At 43.4% G+C, this 13411-nt stretch overlaps 1 protein-coding gene across 1 annotated transcript in view; it reads right to left on the reverse strand.

Moving 5' to 3' along the window:
- KCNIP1 (potassium voltage-gated channel interacting protein 1) overlaps positions 1-13411 on the reverse strand; it is a 338725-nt gene that overhangs the window by 233838 nt on the left and 91476 nt on the right. The window lies entirely within an intron of this gene.

Raw genomic sequence — 13411 nt, forward strand, 5'->3', positions numbered from 1 at the left:
CCCCGCTGCTTCAAGCATCCAGAAGGTGCTAAGATCCAAGTGACACTTTTTCTCTGAAGCCCTTCCTGACCTCCGACCACAAGGTGACTTGTTCTTACCCTCCTTGAATGCATGAACACTGGAGTTTTTGTCATGTTCTATGGCAAATGCTAACTTACACATCTCTGAAGATGTGAATTCTGAGCACAGGGCCATGTTGGATTCATCTCTATCTCTCCAGTGGCACTGCAAGAGGCCCACACAGCAGCATTCAAACACATCTGTTCAATGAATGAATAATGACAAGAGCCACGAATGACTCTAAATCAGGCTATCAGGTAAAAAGTTAAGAGCCAAATCCATGAAATAAACAAGTGGTTGTCTTAGACTCGTAAAAAAGAAATATTTACTTTCTGGTAGATATAAAATCCCAAGGGGAAGTTATAGGTCCAAGTAACGTATAGGAAATGTCCTCATCTGTGGGCCCAAGGGAAAGCCATTTATAACAAAATATTTTGCATTTCAAAACTGTCTTTGTGCTTCGTAATTGATGTTGAGCATTACTGCTAGGACGTGGTCAGAATATTTTCGTTTTTCTTGAATGTGAAGAATTTGAGGCTCTTTGCTCCATAAAAGGAGTGATGTGTTAGCTTGTGGGGTAACAATGCTTTTCTCGGAGAACGGCTCTCCAAAGCAGAAGTCAGCAGAAAAACAGGTAATTTTATTTACCCAAATTTGCTTTAAAATCAAGATTTCAGGCTATTAACCATTTCAGTGAGTCATACCACTGTACCAAGACTATAATTTAGAAACAAGTTATTTATTGAAAGGTCAAAATTCAAGACAAATTACAACATGTCTATTTTTTAAGGCTAACCCAGAATCTTTTCTGTTCGTTCTGTTATCAACAGTATGCCTTTAACTGGTCAGCCATGAAGAAGAAAATAAAAACCCAGATTGGAACAGAGACAAGTCTGCCATCTAAGGTGAGGACACTAAAATAATTGAGTCAGACTGTGGAGGAAAAGAACCTGTGGGCCCCGACAGGAAGTAAGAGGACAGCTCTACGCTTTGACCTTTTGTCATCTGCCATTGTGACTAACCAGAGAATTAGCGCCTGATAATTTGGAACTGCAAATTAGAAACAAATTTAAACCCAAGCCAACCCAATAATCATGAAATCATCTCCCTGACCCCAGGAAGGATGGGGTCACAGCCACCCCTGAACCCATCATTGGAAAGAGGGCTTCCTGGATCACTCAGGATTTCACTCTGAGCCGAGGGTAGGGTTAGCTTCCCTGGGGGATGGAATAAAACCCGGGTCTGTTAGCAGGGAGGTAAGAAGGAAAGGAGGGAAGAAATGGAAGTGGGGTGCATAACCAGGGCCTGCTCCAGCCCTCTTTAAGTGCCCTTGAAACTGCAGATAAAAACTTCCCAAAGGGGCCCTTACCCCAGTTGTGTTAGGGAGTTGTATCCAGAACAGAAAGATATTTTGAGAGTTCTTGTAACTTTGTGACTTTCTCTTTTTGTTTTCTTATTTTTATCTCCTCTGTTTCCTTGTTTTACCAGAAGAGAGAATCCTTAACTTAGAACAACCTAAGAAAAGCTGCCTGCTTGCTCCTGGGACAGCAGCGTGGGAGACTGACTGTCTCTCTGGGTCTGAGGTGGGAGGCAGGGAGGCTTCTCCCCGCAGAGACCCTCCCCTTCCATGGAGGTGGTGGGGGGAGGGAGGGAGCAGACCTGGCCTGTTCAAACAGCACTCAGCTGGTGTGTGGCACACAGTAGGTGCTCAGAGTGAGGCTGACATGAATGTATGGGAGTGGATATGATACAGAGGAAAACAGGGCAGCAGAAGAGAAAAGCTTTGAGATTGGTCAGAGCTGGGTTTAGTTGCCAGCATTCCTATTGACCTGGCTGTGTGAACTGGGACAGGTCACTTATGCTCTCTGGGCCTGTTTCTTCATCAGCAAAATGGAAATAATACTGATGACCCCAGAGGAGTTCTTGTGGGAATCAGAAATCATCATACATAAAGCTTACAGTAGGATGGGGCCTGGCACTTAATAGGTACTCAATAAATGGAAGGTGATTTCATTCCTGGACCCACACACTGTGATTCTTTTCAGAATAAAAATATCATTCTGTGTACGCTTTACCAACCTGTCTCCCTGCTTACCTCCTGGTGGGGTTGGGGTCAGAGAATTGGCAATGTTGCCAGGACCATGTTGCTATTATGGGATCTGTTGAAGAGGGGGCAAGAGTAGAATCCAGCTTACTCGTAAGCACCACAAGCGTGCTCACATCTCCACATCAAACTGCCATGGACTCTGGTATTCATTGACCTCTGCATTCCCCTCAACTTTAGGGTGAGGGTCACCCTGATTATAAACTTCCCTGGCCTCTCCCTGATTCCTCCCAGGGCATTGACTTCAAATCTGGCTCCACCACCAACTAGTTCTGTAACTTTGGGAATATTGCATTTGCCTCCCTTTGACTCTGTTTCCTCATCTGTAAAATATGGATGCTACTAGTCTCAACCTTATAATCCTAGTAACAACTAGGACTGTCGTAAGGATTTTGTGAGTTGTGCAGATAAAGCCCTCAGGCCTGGAACAGGGCCTAGAATAGGCTAAGCTGTTAATAAATGTCGACCATGCCTGTGACTATAGATGACCTGCAGTTTCACCCCATCTTTTCCCCAGATGATCTGATTCATAGGCCAGTGGAGACAAGTGTCACCATGGCCAGCTTCCATACTTATAGGTTTGCCTCCATCAGCCTATTGGGGTGGCTTCTCATTTCAGGATCTTGCTTCTGACTCTCACAATGGCTCTGTCAGGTTTGGACCAAAACTATTCCCATTTTGCAGATGAGTAAGTTGAGGCCTGGGGAAACTCTATACAGGTATCCCCCATATGAGGAAAGGTTGTGTTATATTACTTCATTTTTACAGAAGACCTAAATTAGTACCACTTTCTGCTACTAAAAGAAATCCAAAGATTTTTTCTTTTTGCAAACAAAGGTGAAAGTGAAAATAGTCTGTGGTGTGGGTTTTGCAGAGAGCTGTTATAGAGGCAGCGCACACCCCAAGCAGAGCAGTGACAGTGGCCACAGGATTCTCCTCCCCTGGGAGCCACACTCAGCATCTCAGCATCAGGCCGCCACAGCTCTGAACTGTGTCTATGAGCATCTGTGCTTTATCCTAATTTATTTTGTGCATCCATTAGCAAGAGGTGGCCAAAGACATTAAAAAAAAAAAAAAACCCTAAGAGAGGTGATTTTTGGGGTCTGGAAATGCTCAAAATTTCTTCCACATAAGTAACTGCTTCTTTGCCTTATGCCATTTGGGCTTAGGGAAAAGTTTCATAGGGGCACTCTACTTTCATGTAGTGGGGAGATCTGTATTTCCCAGAGACATGCCTGGCAATCTGTGGCAGAAGCAGGGCTTTGCCCCAGACCTCCCGACTCCATGTCGGGTACTCTTTCCACCCCACCCCTCTGATATGAGAGTGAAGCCTGAGGGCTGATAGAGAAAAAGGGTCAGGGACATGTTCCCCTCACCTCAGCTCCTACAGGGCCAGAAAGGCCTTTGACACTTCTCTCCCCAGAGCTTCCACTCCTCCCACCTGGCTGCCAGGAGGCCTCTAGTGGAAAAGTGAAAAATGAGCCACTAAATGTATTATGACTTGTGAGGCTGTCTTAATAATTAAGTTTTATTAAAACGAACACCAAGAAATTTCCTGACATGGCTTGCCTGGAAGAGCTCATCAAAAGGTGATAAATGAATAGGTTTGGAAGAAAGCGAGATGTAGAGGGGGAAGCAGGGATCCAGGGAGGGCCTCAGGCCTGGGATGCAGGTGGAAGGAGGCCTGAGCACCGTGCCCCAGGCAGCACATGGGACGAGGCCTGGTACGTCCCTGCTTCTGCCAGGAGCAGTATCCAGGCCGGGGGACTTGCACTGTGGCATGGTAAGTGCAGCTTCCTTATCAGAACAGACTACAAAGCCCAGCTGGGCCACTGTTGGCTATGACAGCTTGCCTTTCTGAGCCTCCCTGTCTCCCTGAGCTATAAAAAAAGTACGAGAATTTTCTTTGTCTGAAGAGGGGTGAGCAGCCCTCCATTGCAGGAAAGTTGGCCATTTCTTCTGCAGACATTTACCAAGCTATCCAGCACACCAATAGCGGCTTCTTCTGGAAAAGGCATTGGGACTGGGAGATGAGATTACTTAGAGCTATTCTTTTATCTGGATCTTCTCTTCTATAATAATCAGGTATAGCTTTTGTACAGAAAACCAATAGATGCCTCTACCCCGCACACCCTAAAGAGCTGGGCTGAGGGTCAGGGCAAGGTGGAGAGCACAAGTCAATCCAGATCTGGGTCTTGCCCCCTGTCTGGGGAGAGGGATGTGGGGCAAGAAGGGATGTCATTCATGGTGTGCATGTGCTAGGGGTTGCGGCAGAGGTGAACCCAGGCCAGCAGCACAGAGGAGCCTCAGGAGAGGTTTATTGACAGGGGACACCTGAGCTAAGTTTTGAAGATTTGGATAGTTTAGCAGAAGGAAAGAAGAAGTAGAGGAGGGAAGGACCCAAGGGAAAGCCCAGAGGCATGAACAAGTGCTAGGAATTCAAAGACTTGCAGCTCCTTCGATAAGGATGGGATGGAATCTCTGATGGGCTCTTCAGTTTTCCCACACAATGGTATCAGTTCTACATGTGCTGATAGCTCTGCCCTCAATCAATAGCCCAGAGTAATAGCATTCTGGACCTTGCCAGAAAATAGAGTCTCAGACCTCTGTTATCGCCATCTCTTATTAAGAAAGAAAGAGAAAAGCCTAGTGGAAGCAATTGTTATTTATGGGGGATTGAGCGAAGGACATTCATGCCCTGGAAGAATCTAGGTTTTATCCTTGATTCACATCAGGCCATCAGAAAACGTGTACCCGAGGAAAGAGTGATCCATGGGATAGAGTGGAAAGTCCAGAAATAAGCCCTAATGCCAATAGGAATTCAGGACCAGGTAAAGGTGGCTTTGCAATTCAGAGAGGAAAAGATGGCTCAGTCAGGGGACACTGGAGGAGGGCTACTGGGCTTTGGGAGTAAAACAAAGCTGAAGGCTCATGCCTCACATCCAAACATGGATCAAACATTTACATGCAAAAAAGAAAAAAGAGAGAATGCAAGATATAGGAAGGAACACAGATAAGATTTTTATAATATTAGAGTAGGAAAAAAATCATTCTGAGAAAAACAATGAATCTCAAAAGCCACAAAAGACTGACATATTTGATTACAAAAACATAAAAATGTCTATATGATAAAAAAAAGTCAAAAGAAAAATGATTATGTGGGAAAGAGATTTTCAATGGGAAGGCGCTAAGGGGTTTTCAGCAAGGGATTGTGGGGGAAACGGATGGAGCGGGGGTGGGGGTGGGGAATGAGTCATCATAGTTAGGTTTATATTTTGAAGAAAACAAACCAACAAACCCTCTCTGAGCGTAGTGGAGATGGTAGAATGATGTGGGGAGAGGGTGTGGGGATCAAGAGAAGGCTGTTGCCTGCTGCCAGTCAGAAAGGAGATGATGGTGGCTTGGGGGGGCTGCAGGTGGGATAGCCAGCGGCAGGAGCAGAAACTTGTTGGGGGGCTTGGTGGTGCCATGGATAAGGGCTGGATGGTAGCCCTGCCATCTATGAAAACAGGAAAGACAAGAAAGGACAGATTTGGTGGTAGGGTGGGAGGTGTGTGCTTCTTTATAGGCTTGAATTTGAGATGTCTCTGAATGGGGCCACCTCTTGGGTGCAAGACCTGTGTAGTCACATAAGGCCCACACGTGGTTTAATACTCTTCTGTTGCCATCTTGAAATCCTTAATACATTTTTAGCAAAGGGATCTTCATTTTCATTTTGCACTAAGCCAAATAAATTATGTAGCCAGTCCTCCTTTGAGCCATTGGAGAAGAAGAGCTTCTTGAGTAGTTGTCTAGATCTATTAAGAATTTGGATGGGGCTCCCGGGCTGGAGACATACAAATGTATGCATCAGCTGTTCATAGGTGGGGACAGAAACTGTGGGCAGAGACACACTTTAGGAAAAGGTTTAGGATGACAAGAGGACACTTAAGGACCAGGTTCTAAAGTACTTGTAGATGTGATATCTAAGTAGGAGAACATGTGAGGAAAGAAAGTGGTAGAGGGCAGAAGGTAGAGACTGTGGGAAGCCCAGTGAGCAAGAAGAAAGAGAGAGCAAACTGTCACGGCCACAGATCGAGGAAAAGAACTGAGTCCTCTCTGGTGGATTTGCTGCTGTGGAAGCCATTGGTACCTGGGTATGTGCCATTTTGTGTGCTGAGGGGGTTTGTGGGGTGAGTGGAAAGGTGGGCAGGGACATTGGGTGGGAATAGAGCACCAGCTCCATACTCAAGATGAGTATGGCCACAACTTGAAGGGGAGAGGGGAAGCCATATGCCAAGAAAGAGGTGAGGGATGAAGGGAGCAGCTTTTACCTTTATTTTTATAAGCTACATGAATTATATCATTAAGCGAAAAAACCAGTACAGAATATTAGACAGAGTAGACCTCTTTGTATACAAAATGGTGGGGTAGCAGAGGGGAGGGTGTTTCATAAGTGGATGAGTAGAGGATTTCTGCAAGGATCCTCAAGATACTAGTAGTGATGGTTGCCTGGGGGATTGGCCCTAGGGGCTTCACCTTTTCCCTTCTATGTTGGTTGAATTTTTTATCATAACTATATGTTTTTTTAATAATAAAAAACTATTAATTTGATGCCCTGAGGAAAGCTCTCTGGCACTTAAAATATTATTCAAAGGTTTCTTCGGTTTTTAAAATTAATGTTCAATTTATTAAAGTTACAAATTCATACAGACCCAAGTTCTTTCATATGCTTTAAAGTTTAGTTTACAAATCCTATTATTTATTTATAAGTCTAGCAAATTTTAACAATCACTTTTAAGGGCACCTTTGAGAAATGTTTCTTCGCATTTACAAATGGGTTTAATTAAATTGCTGTAAACATTGTAAACTGCATTTATAGATTTAATATATTTGAATCTCTTTTTAAGTACTTCAGTTGTCTAACAAACCTTTTAAGTATTAAGTAACTAGTGTAAATATAATTCATTAAACTTACAAATACAGCAAATCTTTTATTCTTTTACAGGTTCCAATACTTATTAGTTAGATTTCAACTTAAAATCTGAAGTCAATTAATTGCTCAATTAATTATTTTACATTAGAATGGAAAAGTTAGTCTGTGACTCTAAAAGGCCACACTTTCTTAAACATGACAGGTATATAAGCTCAGCTTATTACAAAGCACAAATATTGTGTTGCAAAGGGTATGATTTTCTACTACACTTATCCACTTAATTCCAAATATTCCCAGGGTAAAAGTTGCTCCCCTACTGTGGGCTGAAGCTCCTAGCTGACCACAAGAGTCATCTTCCAGAGTGTATGTCTTCCAGCCTTTCTTATAATTAGGTATGACCATGTGACTGAGTTCTCAGGGATTTGAATAGAAGGAGAAGTGACATGAACATCTTCAAGTCTGGCCCATAAAAACCTCCCATGTGTATTCCTGTCCTTATAGACACATACCCCTAAGAAGTACACATTAGCTAATTCTTTTGTCTTATGCTGGCTCCCTTGTTAACAAGACCAAGAACACTTATTCTTAAGATCAATTCATTGGAGAACCTGAGTTAACATTCTAAAATGTAAAAAGATAAACTGAGAATGGCACATAGCAAGCATGTCTAGGGTATGGTGACTTCCCTTTTCCATTTATGCTTTTCCGAACTTTTAAAAAATACATTTTGAATATGAGCATGAATTACTTATAAGAAAAACTGTATAACTAAAATGTATTTCAATCTGAACCTTGACACAGTAGCATTCACTGAATTGTGTTTGAGGATTCTACTCCTGACTTTCTCTACTTCATGACACCTATCTTTGTATTTGCACCTGGATGTCTTCCATCCCTCCCCATTACCCCAATCTTTCCTCTCCCCCTTCTGTAATTGCTGCCCTAAGGTCCCAATTTCCCCTTATTTTCAGCATTTTCTCATATGCCTTGTCTCCATTTCTATTCCTTAAATTAATCCAACTTGCTCCCTTGGTGACCATTTCCACTATGGCTCAAACCTATGGGCCTGCCACTGTCACCTCCCTCATCCTAAGAGGATGCCCTCCTAACTTGGACCATGTGTGGGGTCCCACTCTGTTGCCTGCTGCTGCACCCGCTGGCCTCCCTACACCTGCACCTGCCTCTCCTTTCTTCCTGTGAGTATACAGCTGGCCCTCCTCCCAGCTGAGGCCCAGACCCATACCCTGGTCTTGCTGTGGGCTTCACACGTTCTTATTGCTGACATCCATCATTTTCTTCCTCCTATAGCATTCCACAGTTCCCTCTCACTTGCATACTTCTCATTAGCATTTTAAACATGCTTGAATCAATCTCAAAAAAAAAAAAAAAAAAAAGAGTAAACGAAAGTACTGTGACTCCCAAGCCCTATTAGCCATCTTCCCTTTTATCTCCTCTGGGTCATGGCCAAACTGCTTTCAGGGGTTGTCTACACTGGGTATGTTCCTGTCCCCATCTTTGCCCGTCCCTTAGCACACTGTACTCTGGCTCTGCGCCTTCACTCCACCAAAACTTCTCTCCCTAGGGTCACCAATGGCAGCCATGTCACCATACCCAGTGGCCAGGTTCCAGTCTTGTTTTGCTGGACTTTTCTGTAATGTTTGACTTCAGATTTGCTGCATTTGAAACACTGTATTCTCCTCCCTTCCATGACATCATCCTTGCCTGATTTTCATCTCTCCTTCCTGGCTATTCCTCTGCTTCCTCAGCTGTAAGACTTGGTCGTAGATCATTTACCTTTCTCACTTTTCACTCTTCCCTTGGGCAATTGCATCCATTCTTTTGACTTCAGTCACTATCTCTTCACAGATGAGGTCTGTATCTTTACTCCAGACCTGTCTTCCAAGCTCCAGCCCTATATACCTGCTTTCTCACTGGTCAAATTCACTTGGATATGTGGTCCAGCTTGAACTCATGCCCTATCCCCTGTCAACCACATCTTCCTCTTGGGCGTTCTCTCTCAGTGAATGACACCACCATTCACCCTATTATGCAATGCAGATTTGGGTGTTATGCTTGGCTCTGCCTTTCTTCTCTAGTGTCATGCCTCATCTGTCACCATGTCCTGTCCATTCTTAACTCATAAATATCTTTTAACCTTCCTACTTGTCTCCATCTCAATTTAAAACACCCTAGTGCCAGCTAGGCATTATTTCTTTGTTGGACCATTGCAAGAGCCTACTCACTATCTCCCACATCTGTCCTGCAAATCCCCTCACTTGTCCTCCAAACCACAGTTCACAAATGCAAGGCTTATCACTCTGATCATCCCTTCAAAGACCCCTCAGTGGTTAAATGTAACTATTAAGGTAAAGTTTACACTTCACAATGTGGCCTTCCTGACCCTCCCCTGCCTGATTGTCCTGCTATTCCCCTCTACCCTCTGTGTCCCAGAGAAACTGGTCTTTCATTGGCAGGAATGGACCATTTCCTTCTCTCTTGGGACCTGGCATAAATGTTCTAGAATGCTGTTCCGATGTGCTCTCATACCTATCTTACTCGCAAATTCCCACTCATTGCTCAGACCTAGGTCAGAAAGCCTTCTCTGCCCTCCAGTTCAGATGACATTCAAAGCAGTATCTCCATATCTAATGCATATGTATTAGTGTTATGATTTGATCAAAATCTGTCTTCCCCAGTAAACCATAAGCCCTTTGAAGTCAGAGGCCCTGGACAAATGACTGAGTTTTCTAAGCCTTTGTTGTCTTATCTGTACAATGGGGAATAATAATACATGCTAGCGATGGGGATTCTAGGCAGAAGGAGAAACGGCTGAGACTCAGAGTTTGGGAATACAGAGAATGGTAGGAAAGCTGTAATAGCCGAATGTAGCTGAAGTGAAAGGGTTGGGCAGGTCATGCAGGAGTGTGTGAAGTTGGGCTTTATCTTGAGATCAAGGAAGAACAGAGGAGTGAGATATAGTCCAACAATTTAGCAATTTTTTGAGTGTCTACTATGTCTCTGTGGGTAAGTCAATTAACACAACAGATTTAAAAATTCCTTGTTCCATGGAGGGTATATTCTAGTAGAAGGGGTTAGACAATAAATAGATTCAATAAATAAATAAATAAATTAATTAATTAATTAATTAATTAATTAATTAATTAAAGAGAATCCTGAGAGATAGATACTATGGTAAAAGTATAAATAAAGCAAGAAAAGGGAAATTGAAAGTTCCTGGGGAGTGGTAGAGAAGGTGGGTACAAGTCATAATTTTAAATGGTGTCCTCAGAGTGAAGCCTTCTTGAGAAGTTGACTTTTGAGCAAGAATGTAGAAAAAGTGATAGTGTGAGGCATATAGTTATTTGAGGAAGGCATGGTACAGGCAGAGGGAAGAGTTAACGCAAATGTCCTGAGGCTGGAATATACGTGATGTGTTGGGGGGAGAGCAAGGAGCTCAGTGTAGCTGGAATGAAGCACACAAAGAGGAGAGTGGACAGAGATGATGTCAGAGGTAAAAGGTTCAGATCAGCATAGCTATTATAATGAATTAACTTTGGGGTGAAATCAGGAGGGACTGGAGGATTTTGAGCAGAGGAGGGACACAATCTGCTTTATGTATGTATGTTTTATTTGCACTGACGAGGCCAGAGAGGAGAATGAAAGTGGGCAGTTGGAGGCAGGATAACCAGTGGGGATTTTAGGGATAGCTAATTCATGTTTTTATATAACAGATTTACTGAGACATAATTTACATACTATATAATTCACCTATTTAGAGTGTATAACTCAGTGGCTTTTGGTATATTCGCAGAGTTCTGTGACCAGTAACACAATCACTTTTAGAACATTTTTATCACTTCCAAAAAAAATTTGTTCCCACCAGTAGTCACTGCTCATTTTCTCCCCAGCCCCATCTGTAGTCCTCGGTAACCACTAAATATACTTTCTGTCACTACAGATTTCCTTATTCTGGGCTTTTCACATAAATGGAATTATATAAGAGGTATCTTTTGTTGAAAAAAGCCTGTAGCCTTTTTTTCACTTAGTTTAATATTTGTAAGCTTCATCTATGTTATGGCAAGTATCAGTACTTCATTTCTTTTTATGGATAGAGAATATTCCATTGAATAGATACACAGCATTTGTTTATCCATTCATCATTCGATGGGTGTTGGGCTGTTCACACCTGTTGGCTATAGTGCATAGCATTTCTGTGAATATTCATGTGCAAGTTTTTGTTTGAACGCTTGTTATCCAGTCTTTTGGGGATATACCCAGGAGTGGAGTTGCTGGTCATGTGGAAAATTTTATATTTAACTTACTGAGGAAGCAGCAAACTGTTTTTCCACAATGGCTGCATCATTTTATATTCCCAGCAGCAGCGTATGAGGGTTCCAGTTTCTCCACATCATGCTGCCAATTCTGAAGTAGCTCTCCAGGATAGCTAATATTTATTAAATTACATGTCAGGTACTAGTCTATGCACTTTTCATAACTGTCTCATTTTATCCTCATAATCACTTGATGAGGATGTACTATCATGACCCTGTTTTAGAAATGAGAAAACAGAGGCTCAGAGGGTTGGAGAGACTTGGCCAAGGTCATACAGCAGGTAAGTGGTAGAGGTGAGAGAGATGAAGATGGTGTGGACGAAGGTAAAACAGATGCACTTGACTTAATGGAACTTACTCCACAGTGGACCCACCCCCCACCCCTCTGTTCCAGTCATCGCCTCTAAAATTGGTGGCTTAAAACAACACTATGATTTTCTTCTCTCTCATCATCTCAGTGGGTCAGGAACTCAAGAAAGGCTTATCTGGGTGTTGGCTCAGTGTCTCATGCAAGTGCAGCTAGATGGTGGCTGCAGCGGGGGCCTGGTTGGACATCCATCTCATTTCAGGGAGTCTTAGAGTCTCTTTACATGGTCTGTGTATGTGGACAGGTTTGGACCTCCTTACAGCTTGGGGATCTCAGGATAGGCAGACTGCTTACAAATCAGCCAAAGATCTCAAGAGAGAGCATTCCAGTAAGCAAGGTGGAAGCTGAGTTGCCTTGGATGATCTAGCCTTAGTTGGGTCATTTGATCACATGAGGTCGTTTCTGCTGAACTCTATTGGTCAGTCAAGTACCATACAGATTTCAGGGGAGGATACACAAACCCCAGCTTCAATGGGAGGATTAGCCAGATGATACCACAGATGACAATGTAGGATGCTGTCATCCTGGGAAATAATCTGCCATGCCTACCCTTGGAGGAGGAGGGCCCCAAGCCCATCTTGTGATGAGTGAGTACCCTTTCTGTGACCCTGCACTCTAGGATTTTCTTTGCTCATCTCCTGCCACCTTCAACCCTGGCCTAGGGTCTGAGACCCTGAGCCAGGACTCTCTCTAAAGACCAAGGCCTAGTTTTGGCCTAAGCTGCTTTGCATGGGGCTGGCATTTGGGCAGGGATTTTTTAGCTCAGCTCTACCCTGGGGACTGTACCCAGGGACAAGAGACATTGAATGGAGCTGAAAGTGTTGGCCAAGTAGAATTCCACTGGTTAATGAGCACCAGGAGAGAAAATTGATAGATATGATCCTCTTGGTGAAAGAGACCTCCAGAGTGAGATCCAGGCTGGATTAGATCATGATTATAGAGGGTGAGGAGGGTGGCAGAGAGAAGCACCCTTATGGACATCATTTGTGCACAGGGCACAGTGCAAGCACACCATAGGCGTTCATCTCCAGTTGCCATCCCAGCAACCTTATGGGGCAGGTACTATGTACTTGTAGAAATGGGAACACAGAGGCTCAGAGAGGTGAAATGATATATCCAGAGTCACACAGCTGATAGGAGGGTGAGCCAGGACTACAAGGAAATTCTTTTAACTCTGACTTCTGTTAGAGTGCTCTTCAAGAGATATGCCCCGAAATTACTCTCAGATCCATTAAAAAGTGAATTGACAACAGGAATGTAGTTCCATTCCTATAGGGTATGTGGCAGCGTACCTCCAGTCAGTGGGTCACATGGTGGCCATGGATGCCTGCAAATTGCCTCCCGCAATCCTACAGCACTAATCCAGCATATGGAGAGACATGACGAAGACTGTTATATTGAAATGGAGGCTACTTCCTCTAGTACAGTAACTTTCCTTTAAAGTTAAATTGAGAAACTAAATGAGTGGGTGATACCCTTTTAATAGCTGCTGAGTGTAAATGCATTTTGAAGGCAAATGGTCCTTCAGAAAAGAGCATTTCTAATGTTCTTTCAAATTGTCAATTTGGAGGGTGAAAGGAAATGTGATTAGAAGACCAAAATAACACGAATTTTGAGACCAGTAAAAACGTTGA

Source organism: Canis aureus, chromosome 4, assembly GCF_053574225.1.
Source record: "Canis aureus isolate CA01 chromosome 4, VMU_Caureus_v.1.0, whole genome shotgun sequence".
In the NCBI taxonomy this organism is placed as follows: domain Eukaryota; kingdom Metazoa; phylum Chordata; class Mammalia; order Carnivora; family Canidae; genus Canis; species Canis aureus.